The 18387-nt window shown below is 42.6% G+C and overlaps 2 long non-coding RNA genes across 3 annotated transcripts; one reads left to right on the top strand and one right to left on the bottom strand.

Annotated features, from left to right (window-relative positions):
* Nucleotides 1–6519: 6519 nt before the first annotated feature.
* Nucleotides 6520–6922, top strand: LOC130192660 (uncharacterized). Its single transcript, XR_008831424.1, has 2 exons — nucleotides 6520–6632; nucleotides 6726–6922. It is a non-coding gene; the product is annotated as an uncharacterized LOC130192660 (long non-coding RNA).
* Nucleotides 6923–7903: 981 nt separating this feature from the next.
* Nucleotides 7904–9641, bottom strand: LOC130192659 (uncharacterized). Of its 2 annotated transcripts, XR_008831423.1 has the most exons (4): nucleotides 9405–9641; nucleotides 8706–8732; nucleotides 8543–8581; nucleotides 7904–8446 (listed from the first exon to the last, which is right to left on the bottom strand). It is a non-coding gene; the product is annotated as an uncharacterized LOC130192659 (long non-coding RNA). The 2 variants fall into 2 exon arrangements; XR_008831422.1 differs by lacking the exon at nucleotides 9405–9641 and having other exon boundaries at nucleotides 8706–8795.
* Nucleotides 9642–18387: the final 8746 nt, after the last annotated feature.

Here is an 18387-nt window from a genome sequence, read left to right as displayed (position 1 = left end):
ACTCCATGCCAGGTTGTCTCTCTGTAATTGTTTGTAACGTCATGCATGATTTTTGAAAAGGTTAGTGGGCTCCCAGTTTCTCTGTGTGTGTGCGTGTGTGTGTGTGTGTTTAGATAGCTTGGCTGCAGGGTACAGCCTGAGTGTGTCTTGCTCTTTTCGGTGTCAGAACAGATGCCGGAGGCGAGCCCCTGGGCTGCCCTCAGGGCGCCGTGTACTCTGGAGATACACACACTCCTGACGTGTAGCCATGCACGCACACACACACACTCAGATACACACAGGCAGACAAACACAAATCTTGTTCACGCCTGTATTTACATAAGACCTTCTGATCAATGTCATGCGGGGTAATGCCGATTCTTTGAGACACACACACACACACACCTGTGCGTCCATTGTGCAGACAAACACACACTTTGCTTTCACCACTTTTCTTTCTCCCCCCCGTTCTTAAGAAAGCTGCACTTTACCCGCTCGAGGGTGAACACAGCGGAGCTGTGTGAAGGTAGCTGTTAGCTCTACCTAAACACTTATTACCCGGCATTGTAGGTTGAGTCTAATTACCTGATTGAGTTGCCAACGCGGATTTATCCGGCGTCTGTCAGTGCGCTCGGAGCAAGCCACTCATTATCACAGCCAGCCAGGCTTGAGCTGGAGGTCGTGTTTTACTTTCTGCACTCCGAGGTGTCATTACGGCTGTCAGAGAACAGCGGAGTGGGTGACAGACACACACACACACACACACACAGTACCAGGCCCATGTGTGCGCAGGTATGCAAAGTCAAGCCGATGTGTTTCAGGGCTTTTCCCGCATGTCTGTGATTCCTGATCGACATGTCCGTGATTTCTGTGTGGAAGATGAAGAGGAAAAGGGACCATATTAGAAGAAATTAAATACATTTGTAGTTAAGTCCTCTTTATCAGCAAACATTTACCATTACCGAGAGAGTAAATGCAGAGATTATTTTTAAGCTTATCAGTGTGTAAAAAAATATGTTTTCTTTGATCTACATTCTCATTTGTCACATTGGCGTCCATATTTTTCCAGACCACACTATATAACTGAAACACTCAAAGGAACAATGTATCTGATCGACTTGGCTGGGATTATATTTTATGTTATTTCATACAGCACAGATGAGTGTTTGTAGGGGCGCCGCTGTCCGTAGTTCTGAAACTGAGCCGGGGGGGATTCTCATTCATAAATTCCCACAGTATAAAAGGATGATATTCATTGAGATGAACCGAGCAATTCAAAGTATAATCAGACATTCACAACGGGCCTCCTGGACAACAGTCTGGTAAAACATCCACACACATGCACAGTTTGCCGCTCTTCATACTTCCTCATTCACATCTACTTGAAATAAGTACGGACTGATTTTGTAGGATTTACATGAACACCAATAAGTAAGTATATCAACAGTGTGAGAAAACAGCCTGATATGTAACATCCTGGATAGTGATCCTCCTCCGATGCTCTCCTGAAGGTTTCTTCCTTTTGTTTCCACCTGAAAGGGTTTTTTTCTATTTCTTGGGAGTTTCCTGATCCGATGTGAGGTCCTGGGCCAGGGATGTCGTTTGTGTACAAACTGTAAAGCCCTCTGAGGTAATTTGTAATTTGTGATATTGGTCTATGTAGCAGCTCTATTGCCGCTACCCGTGGGTTTCCCCCAAAAGGTGCAAGGATCAGCCAGGCACACAGAGGTTTCGTTGGATGACATATTTATTGGTATCACACACACACACACACACACAGCAGACCACAACACTGCGCCTCAGCTCACTTGCCTCCCTACCTCCAGCTCTGCTGCCCTTTTATATCAGTCAGCAGCCGAGGCCAGATTGGGGACAGCTGCCACAGTCTATACAAATAAACTGAATTATATTGAACGTATTTGAAACCATTCAAATCCAGATGGATAACATCCATGGATTTATAACCTTAATCCTCTGAGACCAAGACTATGGAGGACTCAAAATGACTTCAGTATAAATAAATGCATGAATAAATATAGGAATAAATAAATGCTTAAATAAATGTATAAATAAATAAGTAAATACAGGAATAAATAAATAAATGCTGAAATAAATGTATAAATAAATAAATAAATGCAATAATAAATGTATAAATAAATACAGAAATGAATACAGAAATGAATAAATATAAGTTATAACTCAACAGGACATCATTAAATAAATGTATTTCTACATTTCTGTATTCCTTCATTTATTTATATCTCTATTTATGTGTCCACACATATTTCTTCTTTTATTTATGTGTGACATTTATGTGTCCGTATATTCAAATGAGCTGGGCGGTCCGAACCTCATTGTTAAACAGGATTGGTCAAGTCGGGGAGCAAGACAGAAGCAATCGATCCCTAGCACTTGGACCTGTAGACGAACCGTGTTTATTATGCATTCTTATCTGTACATTCTAAATACTACTGTTGTTGAGTCACGGAATGTAATTTAAGGATGTTTTCAGCCTGGAAGTTAGTAGTTTAAGTATCAAATCTGTGGTCGGTTTATCGAGATTCAGCCTAATAAGGATATGCGACGGAGATTTGAGGTCCTGCTCGCGGGACCACTGAGCTCCGGGCGCTCAGCGCGCTGTGTGGCCGCCGAGAGAAGCCTGATCTCGGCAGGACTTTTTAAAATGCTCCGCTGGCTCTGACTTCTCCGTAGCGGCTAAACATGATATAATTAGGTTTTGGAGGATCTAAAGAGCACAACGAGTTTATTATTTATTACAAGATAACGTTACGTCAATTTGACTGAGATTCATAACTTCATATTGTAGCGACCCTGGGTCAGGAAAGCTACGAGACGTTGTATATTTATTACCGTTTATTCGTAGCCTACGCCAAATGACAGGGAACACCGCAACACATTCTACTCCACTGTAAAGTATTTTACAGTGAATAATTGAAGTAAATTCATGAGCAAGAACAGTTGATGTGGTGACGTCACAAGACCAGAAAGACCGTCCTGCATCCTCGAGAGTCTGGATTCCCAACACCAGACTCCAAAGGAACACAAGTCTCTACTCAGTGTACTTGGAATTGATAAACGGCTGAAGTCAAAAAGCTGTCTAGGCTAACTTCTGCTAACGGTTAGCTGAGCGAGCCAACTTCAGCATCATGTGCCAGGCAGAAGTAGTCGAGCATAACACACCAGGTGCATCACACTCCTGTGACCAATCATGCTTTAGACAGAGGTTCGGACCGCCCCAGCTCATTTGAATATATGGACACGTAAATGTCACACATAAATAAATGAAGAAATACGTGTGGACACATAAATAGAGAAATAAATAAATGAAGAAATACAGAAATGTAGAGATATATTTATTTAACGATGTCCTGTTGATTTATAACTTATATTTATTCATTCCTGTATTTATTTATTTATACATTTATACATTTATTTAAGCATTTATTTATACATTTATTTAAGCATTTATTTATTTATTCCTATATTTATTTATTTATACTTAAGTCATTTTGAGTCCTCCATACAAGACCAGCTGACACACGTACACTGTGTGACATGTGATTCCTGACGACCTGTCAGCATCAGTACTCATGGGTTAACACTGCAGACCTTAATGATATTTCCATTATCATACGCTCCTGCTCTCACCACCCTTCACCACCCTCCCAGGCAGTCGGAGAGGTGCGGATTAAACTGTGTGACATTGCCCCTGGGTCTTAACTCACTTTATGCAGGTCGTCTGTCGGAGCTCTCGGGGAGGACGCTGTGTGCACTCAAAAAAACGATTCAAGCCCTTCTTAGAGGTGACACATTTAAATATTGTTTGATACATTTAAATAAATCAATTACAAAACGAAGATATTTATTTTGAATGGGTGTAACACAAAATGTATGAATACTTTCATTTATTAGATTTATTTAGGTTACACTCACAAAAACGATTCAAGCCCTTCTTCGAGGTGACACATTTAAATATTGTTTGATACATTTAAATAAATCAATTACAAATATAGATATTTATATTTAATGGGCGGAACACAAAATGTATGAATTCTTTCATTTATTAGATTTATTTAGGTTAGATGGTGTGCATATCAACTCAAAATAAATGTGTTTCATTGAGGACTACCCTTTGCACATGCGCCAGCTGAAAATCAGTTGTTTACAAGGTGAAGACACTTTCGGTGGTGTAGTGGCTAGCACCGTCGCCTCAAAGCCAAAGGTCTGTGGGTTCAATTCCCAGTCAGGGTTTTCCTTCTGTGTGGAGTTTGCATATTTTCTTAGTTAGTTAGTTAGTTTATATTTTGAGTTGGACAAACACAAATTAATTTAATTTAATGAATATTGTTATTTTATTTTAGATGTATTTGATACAAATGAGTTGGACTAACTTAATTACATTGTATTGCACTGATGTGCTAAATTTGAGTTTGAGTTGCATATAATTATTGGATGGAAAACCTGCCAACAATTTCATTGAGTTCATCCAATGATTCATTTCTTTGAGTGTGTGCTGCAGCTTTTGGTCGGGCTGAGGGCTGAAATGTGAACTGAAGCGACGGGCGGTGTCCATCGCACCACAGCGAAGCAACGCCTGTGTGATTTAGGCTTGATCTGTCTTCATCTACCTTGTTTCAAGCCTCCTTTCCTTACATGTCACCCACACACACTGACAAACACACACACACCCACATGCAAAATGCATGTTTTGTTACCTTCGCATTGAAAATGCGGAAGGTTATGTTTTGATCGCCGTGGATTTATTTATTTATTTGTATGCGTGTTCCTCGCATAACATAAAAAGTTTTAAACCGAATCGCATGAAATTTGCTGGGATGATTGGTGATTATCCGTGGACCATTTGATTAGATTTTGGTATCAATCGGGTCAAGGTCATGGAAAGGTCAACATCTTCTTTTTACCATAGCAGGGTCAATTTTTATCCAATTGGCATGCAACTAATGCCAAAATGTTCATAATTCAATGCCCAATCTTGTGATATGCGAAGGTATGCGCTCTACCGAGTGCCCATTCTAGTTCAGAATGTTTTTAGCCTTGCAGTGCCATTGTAGCGCTGCTCACAGAAACACACTTTGCCCTTCTTTTGAGGGAAAAACTCTTCTTTTTTGTTTACAGGAATGAGGAAAAAGAGGGACAGAGGAGAGGAGAACAAATGAAAGGAGAAAAGAGGAGATAGAGGGTGGAGCGGTGAGGTGATGGGAAGGATGATGAGCTATGGCGGAGGCACATGTCACACCCTATCAGGCGACAGGACGAGTGAAAGATACAGTATTGCCTCCGCCGTGTTAGGAAACGGCGAACACACCGGCGCTAGCGCATAAACACACACACACACACACACGCACGAAGCAGGCCCAGCCAAGCTTGTCTGGCTCTCTGACGCTGCGCTGCCTCCATGCAGAGCAGCCGAGCTGTCGGCAAGAGGCCCGGATCATTTTGGACAGTATCATTAAATGCCATGTCATTACCCGTTATGAATACTTTCATTTATTAGATTTATTTAGGTTACACTCACAAAAACGATTCAAGCCCTTCTTCGAGGTGACACATTTAAATATTGTTTGATACATTTAAATAAATCAATTACAAATATAGATATTTATATTTAATGGGCGGAACACAAAATGTATGAATTCTTTCATTTATTAGATTTATTTAGGTTAGATGGTGTGCATATCAACTCAAAATAAATGTGTTTCATTGAGGACTACCCTTTGCTCGATGGTGTTTTGAGCCCTCACCGGCGCCTTCCAGGCAGCGGCTGCCTGGAAGGCGCCGGAAGGTGGTCCCGCCCCCCAAAACTCTGATCCAATCAATGCGCTACCCCCACTTGGAGCGGAGCGCATATTCAAATCCACTTTTTGGAGCGCATTGCATATTCAAACCCGCGCATTTGGAGCCAAACCCACTTGGAGCGCATTTGGAGCGCATTTAACCCACTTGGTTCAACAATTTCAAAGGTACGTAGCTATTTTTGGGCCGGCTAATGTTGTGGTAATGTTATTTCAACCTGCTAGCTAGCAGATAGATGATGCTAATCTTAGCTGTGGTAATGTCATTTCTACCTGCTAGCGAGCTAAATCTGGTTAAAACATTAGGTAACAAAGTAAGATTAATTACTGCAGATTAATCACTGTATTTGAGTGATTGTTAATGGTTAGTGGTTATCTTTCAAATGATGCCTGTGAGGCACTTGACGTTGAGACTGGTTGACTTCCAGGCTGCTTTGGAATAAGGATACCTCTGAGGCAGCCACCAGTTTTTGGATAACTCTGAGGCATCATAGGTAGTGTTGACTACTTTATATCAATAAATAACTACTTTAAAGACTTTAAAGACTACTTTATATCAATAAAGAACTTCAGAAAGCCAGCTCCAAACTATTACACCCCAGTGTCAATAAGTGTTTCATTGTCACATTGGTATGTGCATCAAATCTGAATTTAATACTGTGTTCGTGTCATGATATGTCTTTCCCATTTTGTTAAGGCGGCCAAGGACCTGTGCTCCTCCGTCGGTGCTCTGGCTGCCAGGAGCATCGAATTTAAAGAAGTGGCCATGCTGCCGGCATCAGACCCCACTGTGGCCACAGGGAGAGCCACGGAGTTCAAGTAATTTGCAATATTCCACATCCTATATCTGGGCTCTGACAGGTTTAATAGACATTATTTATCCTGAATTTATGTTTTTATCTTTTCCTCCAGACAACAGCTCCAGCACCTCGCCAACCAGGTGAGGTCAAATGATCAATTTGACCTCCTCACGCACACCTTGGGGCCAGGAATGGTAGAGGTGGTGGTGGATATTTTTAAAAAGTGTGTTGACACACACATTGAAAATATTAACAATTAGCAATTTGTTGTTTGTTGTGTTCATTAATTAAATATCTTCATGTTCTACATCACTGTGTATGTGTCGTGAATTGGAAGTGTATTGAACTTGGCATCTTGATTTAACTAGTCTGATAATTTAGCTAGCTGGGCCTGAAATCGCATGGTGTAAATTACAGATCCGACATGTTAGGCATGTGGATTAAGGCAAATAGTCATGGTAACACTATGTCAACACTAATTTCTACAGCTTCACATAAGGGTTTATTCCAGTAGAGTGTTACAAGTTAATGAAACCCCAACTTACATTAATTTTTTTTTTTAAATGTATCGTCAGAGGACACACACATGATGGAGGAGAGACATGACTGATGGGGTGTGACATATTCTTTATTGAAAATAAAGGCCAAATACAACCCTCATACACACAGTAAAATGGTAAAAACAAAATTTCACACGCAAACAGCTTAGTTTACTAAGCACGAAGGATGGCAGAATTTAATACACTATAAATATTATCTAAATATTTTATTGGGGCAGTGTGGGACAGGTCGGAAAACTGGGGAAAGACTAGTTACGGGTTCGCTGTCTTCGCCTGCGCTTAAATGCCCCGTCGTGATGGACAGTTTGTATCTGCCGCTTGTTGTGGTCTGTCTTTGAATAGTTTGCAATCAGGTGGAGCAGTCCTCCTCCTGATCTCCTCCACCGTTATCTGGTATCTTTGTAAAAATAATTTCTGAGTCACACTCAAAGAAGGTTTCAATGTTTCAACAATATTATTCGTAACAATATTAGGATTTCATCTTCTTTACATACAGTACAGTATTGTACACATGTAATGTCTGTACATAGCCCTTCTGTCTTTACTGCCATCCCAACAGATGTTCCTATAACCCAAAACTGTGATGGGCTCTGGGAAACCAGTCACATGGTGAAAAGGGCATTTTGAGATTAGAGTGAAAATACTAGTAGGTCGAAACTCAGTATTTTGGTGAAATTGGGTTTTGATTCAATTATTATTCTATAACATGTCTATCATCCCTAAACATATCTACTTGTTTTCATTAATTGAATGTGTTAAAATGTGCTTTATTCAACCAGCCAGTCTATTTAGAACCCCTCTCTTTAAAGTTGTTTTTGTCAAAATTCTATTCCATGAAATCTAACTGATCAGCTGACTTTGGACAATCATAACATTTGAAACAGACAAATAATGAAAACATATTTGAAACAAGCTTGAAGTCAGCTTCCAAAAGGTCAAATTTCACCATGTGACTGGTTTTCCCAGATCCCATCACAAATGGTCTCAGCACTGTTACTACCACACTACCACTAAAAATATAAACCTGTCTTGAAGAAACCTATGCCTAGCTGTGCACTTCACCTTTTGCTCCGATGCCCTGAGCATGTCCTCAAAAGGCTGTGGACATTCTGAAATGCCGGCTGGGATGGGGCAGTAGGGCTTGGTGGAGCAGCAGGGCCGGATGGGGCAGGAAGGGTGGATGGAGCAGCAGGGCTAGATGGGGTTGGGGCTGGGGCGGAGGCTCCACCAACCAGTGGTGACTGGTGGAAAATTGCGATCTTTGCAGATGGTCCTATAAAGTCACAAGAAGTAACCAAATTTGCTATATGAGGAGATGAACTAGTGTTGTAGTACTCGAGTCCAGATGGCAAGATAAAGAATAACTTACCACCTTTTGACACCTGCAGGGCCTTCCGCTTCCATCCTACTGTATAAAGACATTGCAAGGAACTAATAAGTATTTTTGGGGAATTATTGAAGTCATTGTTAAATGTCAGTGTGTGAAAGAGACTTTTTTTTAGTCATTAAAGTAGGTCTAGGTTGAACCTTACCCTTCCTGGGCGCCATTTCTTCATGAACTGAAAGAGAAAGGCAATATGAGTGTGATTAGTATTATCACATAATGTTAGGCATATGCAATGTTAAAATAATCTGGCAGATTTATTCAATAGGCCTATCTGTATGAGGAGGCATGAGGACAATTTAACTAAGGGATATCAGTCTACAGTCAACCAGTCTCAGCGTCAAGTGCCTCACAGGCATCCAAAGCTAATTGGCTGCCTGAGAGCTAACCAGTGTTAGGAAGCAGCCTGGGAGTCAGCCCTCTTAATGTCCGTCTAGATGCCTTACAGGTATCTAAAACCAACTGGATGCCTGTGAGTTAACCTGTATACCAACGACTAGGCAGCCTGGCAGTCAACACTACCTATGATGCCTCAGAGTTATCCAAAACTGGTGGCTGCCTCAGAGGTATCCTTATTCCAAAGCAGCCTGGAAGTCAACCAGTCTCAACGTCAAGTGCCTCACAGGCATCATTTGAAAGATAACCACTAACCATTAACAATCACTCAAATACAGTGATTAATCTGCAGTAATTAATCTTACTTTGTTACCTAATGTTTTAACCAGATTTAGCTCGCTAGCAGGTAGAAATGACATTACCACAGCTAAGATTAGCATCATCTATCTGCTAGCTAGCAGGTTGAAATAACATTACCACAACATTAGCCCGCCCAAAAATAGCTACGTACCTTTGAAATTGTTGAACCAAGTGGGTTAAATGCGCTCCAAATGCGCTCCAAGTGGGTTTGGCTCCAAATGCGCGGGTTTGAATATGCAATGCGCTCCAAAAAGTGGATTTGAATATGCGCTCCGCTCCAAGTGGGGGTAGCGCATTGATTGGATCAGAGTTTTGGGGGGCGGGACCACCTTCCGGCGCCTTCCAGGCAGCCGCTGCCTGGAAGGCGCCGGTGAGGGCTCAAAACACCATCGAGCCTACCCTTTGCACATGCGCCAGCTGAAAATCAGTTGTTTACAAGGTGAAGACACTTTCGGTGGTGTAGTGGCTAGCACCGTCGCCTCAAAGCCAAAGGTCTGTGGGTTCAATTCCCAGTCAGGGTTTTCCTTCTGTGTGGAGTTTGCATATTTTCTTAGTTAGTTAGTTAGTTTATATTTTGAGTTGGACAAACACAAATTAATTTAATTTAATGAATATTGTTATTTTATTTTAGATGTATTTGATACAAATGAGTTGGACTAACTTAATTACATTGTATTGCACTGATGTGCTAAATTTGAGTTTGAGTTGCATATAATTATTGGATGGAAAACCTGCCAACAATTTCATTGAGTTCATCCAATGATTCATTTCTTTGAGTGTGTGCTGCAGCTTTTGGTCGGGCTGAGGGCTGAAATGTGAACTGAAGCGACGGGCGGTGTCCATCGCACCACAGCGAAGCAACGCCTGTGTGATTTAGGCTTGATCTGTCTTCATCTACCTTGTTTCAAGCCTCCTTTCCTTACATGTCACCCACACACACTGACAAACACACACACACCCACATGCAAAATGCATGTTTTGTTACCTTCGCATTGAAAATGCGGAAGGTTATGTTTTGATCGCCGTGTATTTATTTATTTATTTGTATGCGTGTTCCTCGCATAACATAAAAAGTTTTAAACCGAATCGCATGAAATTTGCTGGGATGATTGGTGATTATCCGTGGACCATTTGATTAGATTTTGGTATCAATCGGGTCAAGGTCATGGAAAGGTCAACATCTTCTTTTTACCATAGCAGGGTCAATTTTTATCCAATTGGCATGCAACTAATGCCAAAATGTTCATAATTCAATGCCCAATCTTGTGATATGCGAAGGTATGCGCTCTACCGAGTGCCCATTCTAGTTCAGAATGTTTTTAGCCTTGCAGTGCCATTGTAGCGCTGCTCACAGAAACACACTTTGCCCTTCTTTTGAGGGAAAAACTCTTCTTTTTTGTTTACAGGAATGAGGAAAAAAAAGAGGGACAGAGGAGAGGAGAACAAATGAAAGGAGAAAAGAGGAGATAGAGGGTGGAGCGGTGAGGTGATGGGAAGGGATGATGGCGCTGCGCGGCGGAGGCACATGTCACACCCTATCAGGCGACAGGACGAGTGAAAGATACAGTATTGCCTCCGCCGTGTTAGGAAACGGCGAACACACCGGCGCGCTAGCGCACAAACACACACACACACACACACGCACGAAGCAGGCCCAGCCAAGCTTGTCTGGCTCTCCACGGCTGCGCGGCCTCCATGCAGAGCAGCCGTAGCTGTCGGCAAGAGGCCCCGGATCATTTTGGACAGTATCATTAAATGCCATGTCATTACCCGTTATGGAGTAGTGCTCTCACTCCCTGCCGCTCCCCGGGGACGGGTGAAGCTCATCTGATAGGTATGGAGGAGTGTGTGTGTGTGTGTGTGTGCACCGCAGTGCCTGTCTCGCGGTGCCCTCCGTGTTTGTGGGTTTTAAAGAAGGCGGGCGGAGGCGGGAAGGGTACGGTGTCGGCTGTGGAAACGGGATCGACGTGGGGGCGGGGTGGGGAGATGGAATTGGCATTACATTTCCGAGGTGGCGCGAGGATTGACTTTGACTGGAGCGCAAGGGGGCTATTAGCTTATCTTTAAGGCCGTGTTTGTCACAGCGGTTGAGGGCAGCTCCGCTAGACAGGCCGGGAGAGAGGGAGAGAGAGAGAGGGAGGGAGGGGGGGAGGGAGGAAGGGGAGAGCGTGGGCTGAACGATATGGATAGGTGAAGGCTCCCGGTGGGACTTGGCTGCCTGAGCCAGGCGAGCTGCGCTCGGGGAAGGGGAGTGGAGGAGAGCGGGCTAAATTGAAGGTTTATTTATCCAATTCGCTGTCAAGGTCGGCTTGTCGGCGAGCTGTCCTGTGTGTGTTCACAAAATGCCAAAATCCCGATGAATGGTTTCAAAACAGAGAGGGGAGTGTGCGTGTGTGTGTGTGTGTGGGGGGGGGAATCAATGACCTTTGGTTGCGTCAAGCTTCAAGCTGCCGGCAGCTCTTAAGGCTGTCCTTACCGGCCATTATGGTTGCCTTTTAAAAACAAGGCAGCGGAGAGAGGAGCTGTCGAGCGAGGAGTCAAACATTGACACAAACGTACACACAAATGCACACCAAGGTGCGCACACACTCACACACACACACACGCGCACGTTGCCTGCACGTACTACCTTCTACTACGCCGATGTCCTCGGTACGTGCACACTGAGAACACGACGCACACAACCGAGCACAACAACTTTGAGTTATTTATCTAGTGTGTTAACTCCCGGCAATTCCCGAAACCACGTAGAGTTGTTTGCGGTGCTCAGCAGAAGTGGCCTTACATGATATAGAGCCGATATCAGAAGGGCACCTACTTAGCTTTTCAGCTCATCTTGTATGATTGGATGGAGCAGCGGTTCTGGAAGCGAAGTGATGCTCATCAGTGATAATCAGTTCATCCTTTTACATCTCAATGAATAAGAACGGGGGCCGTGGAGCACCGGGGCTGACGGGCCAACCTGGTTCAGCATGAATACCTCCAGGTTGAATCGAAAAAAAAGGGCCTTTTATGTAGAGCATTAATCAGTGTGGCTTCAGCTTGAGTTGCTGCTATTACTACAACTACTACTACTACTGCTAGCGCTGTTGCTGCAGCTACAGCGCTCTCCTTTAAAGGGACCCCCCTCGTCGAAGTTCTGGAAGGCCTCTGTCAACGTGAAAGGAACATGACCTTTAAGATCGTATCAGCATGTTTGCTGGTGCATACACAGCCATGCAGGGAAAGGGTTCAGTGGCCCATCAGAAAAGAAAGGAGAGTGGGGAAAAAAGTGAGAGAAAAGACAGGGAAAGGAAAGAAAATTGTAATTCACTCAGAGGGCTGTTTGAAAGAGCAGTTTCCTGACACCAGAGAGGGAGCAGCTTTAATGCCACGGAGGGAAGAGGGAGATGGAGATGAAAATGACCTCCACTCACAGAAGGATTTGCTTCCTTGTTTCCTTGATGTTTTTGTTTTTGTTTTAACCTTTAAGATCTGATTTGATAATTGAGCTTGAATCATGCAAATACCACATCTTAAGAACAACAACAGGTGAAGTTCATGTGTTCTTACGGTATTTGCAGACCTTCAATGACTGTCTTATTTTATAGTGTTGTTTGGTTTTTAGGTGTTGAACTAGTTAGATTTAACGTGCTTCTCCGGCCACGGTGGGACATTCTCGAGAGCTCACTCCTCCGTGTTTACTGTGTGTGTCTGTGTGTGTTTATTGAGTCTTATGAAGAGCTGATAGTGATGTGATGGTGGTCATCAGTCACCTCCTACACCCTGTCTACCAGTCTGTGGACTGGCTGCTCACCGGCTGCTCTGTCACACATGAAAACACAGTCACACCAATCTGCCCATACACACCAGTGTCTACCACCAGCACATTGTCCTCGAACCCCATTTAAATAATGTTTTACTTTTCCAGTTATAATATAACTCTAAATACAAAAATATTCTCAAGGGGTATAAGTTGACATTTTTAGTTGCTCCGGGGCAGGAGAAGATGCTAGAAACAACACTTGATATATTACCACCGTATAAAAAGTATTGGGCAAAAGTGTTGCAACTAATTACACGCACAGCAGTCCCAGAGCAACATTATCAATCATTTGGAACTATGTCTCTGCCTTTTTGAGGATGGTAAGCCTAATAGTCACTCTCTTTTTAGCTCTGTTTTGGTTTCCACCTTCAAAATCTGTGGAACTATGTGGCTCCTTAATCGGATTCAAAGTTCACCAGGTGGTTGCTTCCTTTGTCTGTGAACTGTTTGGTACTAAGCACGTAGCATACTTTGGATTTGCAACTTTGATGAGAGCCGCAAGGGTGAACCAAAATCAATGCGCTGAAAGAAACTAAAGTCGTGTGTCCGGTAATTATTCTTTGTGGGTTTGTCACATGTGGTTTTAATTCCTTTGTATGTATAACATCTTTGTTTTAAGTGCAGGGTATTACATTTTGTTTCACAGTGAGCATGTGACTTTCAAAAAGTATCTGTTATTAGCTGCATTCATGGATTTTCGGAAAAGTAAAATAAGCTACGCAATACATCTGACGGACCGCTTCAAGTGTCAGTTTGTAGGATTTAGAGGCATCTGTGTGTAACATCCTGTTCCGTGCCTCCAATGTTCCGTGTCTCCTATGTCTCCTCTGTGTCTTCTCTGTCTTAATTGTTTAATTCCCTGCACCTGCCATCAGCCACTCTTGTCTCGTTACTGTCTGATGTCGTACACCTGTTTCCCCCCCTATATATTGTGTCAGTCTTCCCCTTGCCTCCTGTTGGATTGTCGTCTATAGTTCCATGTCCTTTTCCTGTCGTCCTGTCCGTGTTCCTGCTTCTGCCTGTTTGATAGTGATGGTGAGATGAAGCCTCATGAGGCATCGAACCACTTCAGCCAATTGGTTCGAGAAAGGGTTCATTTCTCGAAGCTTCATGTGCTCACGAAACCACCTACTGGCCAAGTGCATAATCACAGGCAGCTGTATCTGAACCACATAATGTGATGCATTGAATTTGTGTGTCTGTTATGGCTGTTGGGAATGACTATGAATTACAAAAATGTATGACCAAATCATTTCTGTACATAAATTATCACATGTGCATAATAAAATATATTTTGAATGTATTCTGTGTGTAAATGTTCCCAAAATGGTAGTATCATATGATACGACAGGTTGTGTAATAATGTTATTATGTCACTTTTGGAAAATGGCATGGGCTTAAGCAGGCAGAGGACAGTGAACGTGTGTGTGTGTAACTAGGAAGAGGGGACGGAATATGCTTGTGTAACTTGGACAGTGATGTACAGGACAAGGGACATTTTATTCATTTTTATTCAGAAATAAGTTTCTCAACAGTTCCATCTTATCACCTATCCTTCTCTCCTCACTCTCCTAACTCTCCAAACTATCTCTCCAAACTCTCAACCAACAACCCACATTTTGAATGGAGCCTGAGGGGTTTATATTGCTGTCAAACCTCCCGGCAAAATCTGAACCACTTCCCGAAGCAGTCACGTGGTACAGCCGGGCAGCGAGGCTTCTGACGTCATCATTTTTGGCTCCTCCCCTAAATGAAGCAAGCCTCGATAAGCGCTTCGAGGAAACGCCCCCTCTATTACTCGACACACGCTTCGAAGCGTCGGCACATCTCGTAACACTATTATTCATATTGCGTCCAGCCTGTCTCTGCGCCTGAGCCTCACCCCGTCTCAAGAACCTGACACTATGATCATAAGTGAAATAATTTAATGAGAAAATATAGAGGCAAATATTTTTGCACCTTTTCTGATCTGTGCATTCTGACAGTTTCTTTTGAGAAGATCTCATGCCATTTTTGTATTCCAAGCACAACATTGTAACCCTTTATTTTAAATTATGGAGCATTTCATGTTCATGGAATGAGTCTAAATCCAAATCCCTTTTTCCATAATGTAATGCCAGCTGTACAGAAAGAAACCTCTCGTGTGTATCCCCTTGGTGTGAGAGATTAAGCTGCATTAACACGTTGTTCCTATGGTCTCAGTGGTACATGCTCTGACTACTTAAAGTACAATTCTAGTTTCTTTTCAGTTTTTCACAAAGAAAAGTCTCTGGACAAAATGGTTCTCTTTTTTCTCGTGAGCCACATGCATTTCCCTCAAGCATACTGTGATTACAATTTCTATTTTTCCCTTCAGCATTCTCTTTTTCTCTGTCACAGTTAAGGAGAGATCACAATATCTCCTGTGGAAATGTTCCAGGGATAAATATCCCAGGGCAGCAACAACCCTTTGCCTTTCCTCAACCCCCCCACCCCTCCCACCACCATTTGCAATTGGCACTGGCCAACGCAGCACATTGAAAGGAGAAGGAAGGGAAAATAAAAATGAATAAATGGCGTCTGCGTCCCCAAAGCCATTCTGTGATCAAGATCCGTGTCACGTCCTTGCTGTTTACACCACTGGAATCTCACAGGGCACGCTGGTCCCAGGCCTCGTTGTGTTAACAAAAAAAAGGGTGTGAAGTTAACCCTTGTGTTGCCTTAGGGTCATTTTGACCCGAATCAATATTACACCCTCCCCCCGCCTTAGGATTAATTTCACCCCATTCAATGTTTAATGTCGGTGTTCTTTCGGTAGTCAACAAACAAACATAAAGTGCCTCACACTTAAACTTGGAAAACAATATTAATTCTAATAATTTTCTGGAGGTTTTAATTGCTGGCGTGAAATTGAACCCAAAGGGTAAAATATGTTAGTAAATATAAAGGTAACGGGAGGGTGAAACATTGAATCGGGTCAAAATGACCCAAAGGCGGGGGGAGGGTGTAATATTGATTCGGGTCAAAATGACCCTAAGACAACACAAGGGTTAAGTGCTATGTGGACAACAGAATTGCGTGATCCTCTCCTTCCTGAACGTGCACCTTCAGCAGGAAGTACGTGATGAGGAAGATATTGGCATCTCTTCGACTAAATGACATCTGAATAGAGTGTTTGGTTGCACTCACTATTGTGTGCATATTATTTTCGGCGATAGTTGGGTATTTGGAAGTTATTGGCATTAATAGGGCCAGTTTGCAGGATTTGGCAGCATCTATAGCTCTGAGGTTGCTGAACGCATCCAACTGAACCTTCTCCTAGAACCTGTAGTGGCCAACGCAGAAGCTTCAATGGCCCCGTCTAGGCTTCTGATCTGGTTTGTACACTGGGCTAGTAAAGAAATATAAATGACCCATTTCAAGGGAAAAAACCACACAACAATTACTATTTTCAGGCGATTATACACTGGAGAAGACTATATGATAATTAATGTTATATTCCATTTCAACATATACTGTGTATATTTAGTACATTGGTCTTAACAAAGAAAGGATTCTTCAGTGGATCAGCTGACATTCGATGTGGATCCAAGCCTCTTTTGTTCCCTGCTACTCTGAAAAGATGACAGAGAAAAATAGTGAGGATTCATTAGATCAACAACCAGAGGAAATAAATCAATGGTTGATATACAGCAGGTTTAAGGATAAATGTGTGTAGTCTTGTTCATATTGCATTCATAAGAGAGTTGGGGCTGATTCTGCTGATTCTGACACTCTTTTACAGATTTCCTAATCGGCGTCAGCAAAAAGCAGCATGGTTGATCTTAAAGCAATGTGGACCACGTGGGCATGCCATGTTGTTGGAAAGGATAAACGCCAACACATATAGATTGAAGCAGAATATTTTGTTAGATACAAACATGATCTCAATGTATTTTGACTTTTGACAAGATAACTAATTTGAGTCTTTTGTGGAAGGGAACACAGTACTGTGGCATCAATGTTTAGTTCCTCCCTGTTGCTTTGTCTTGTGCAAGCAGATTTTTTGTTAATTTGTTGTCATAATTCCATCATTTTAGGGTCTTTGGTTTGTGTCACTTCATTGCTTAAAGAACGTCCGTTAAATTGACTGCATTTGGAAATGATACCACTGGCACATTTACAGAAATGTTGATGAATATGGTTCACCTTCTAAGAAAAAAAATTGCAGTAAGGGACGATAATTCAATTAAATGTTGTTTATTTTGTTTAGCCCAAAATCACAAATTTGCCTCAGGTTTTACAATCTGTACACACAGAGAATATAATCTACAAAGTATTTAATTGGCCGCTGTGCACTTGCAGACATGTTCTTTTGTCTGGAAAGAGCTCCAGACATATACTTCACTCGACAGAGACGTGGACATTCATTACATCGTAATGGAACTCTGTGATGCTTGGAAGTTCTTTTCAAAATGGACTACTGTGTCATTTACAGGTTATTGTAGTTTCCCGTCCTCATGGCAACTCAATTAGTGAACTTACTTTTACTCCTTCTCAAGTCTTAGAGCAAATTAGACCAAACGCGACAGAGGATTATGTGTCTGCTATCCGTAAAGAAATAAAGGCAGAGAGACGGCAAACAAAATAAGTGTGACTTTTTCTCCCTCAACTTCCCTAAAACCAAACTGCTCTAAACGCTGAGTGGAGACTACCATAAATGTTTAATGACATCGGGTACAACCGACGCTTTGAAAATGTGCTGCTCTTTTAATTTCCCCTTTGCTTTCCTTTCGTCTTCCCTCTTAGTTACCCCCCCCCCCCCCCCTATGCTAATGTCTCAGAATGTCTCACAGCGTGTCCTGAAGGGAGACCAGCCCGGTTTCGCAGTTGTGATACTGTGCTTTAACTAATGTGCTCATGCTAATTGAGCAAATGCTAGTTCTTCTCCCCACCCCCTTTCCTCTTTCCAAGCCTTTTACTTTGATTTCATGCATTTCTCTTCTTGCATCACACATTCAGATCACAACAGTTATAGCTGTCCGTCCCGACTTATTGTTTGTGCTTCGCACTTATTTTTCCTGTGGGCTATAGTTAATGAGGCCATGACCTCTTTCTGCTGCTCTTGGCCTGTTTTCTTCATTGGGAGACGGAATGGCGGAGAGACCTCCTTAATCCTCTCAAGAAATAAGACAATAGGGAGAGAACGAGGGAACGAGAGACAACGAAAGAACGAGAGAAAACAAGCGACCACTAAACCGCAGAGGTGACCGATGGCTAATGGTGGAACCTGCACCAGTGTGTGCGATGGTACGGATGGGGCTGGCCTGTGCTGAGCTGCACCATTGTGTTTGCTCCCCTGCATGCGAGA

The sequence above is a fragment of the Pseudoliparis swirei genome, chromosome 4 (genome assembly GCF_029220125.1).
Source record: "Pseudoliparis swirei isolate HS2019 ecotype Mariana Trench chromosome 4, NWPU_hadal_v1, whole genome shotgun sequence".
NCBI lineage: Eukaryota > Metazoa > Chordata > Actinopteri > Perciformes > Liparidae > Pseudoliparis > Pseudoliparis swirei.
The sequence above is the reverse complement of the archived record's forward strand: the minus strand, read 5'-3'. Positions and strand labels throughout refer to the sequence as shown.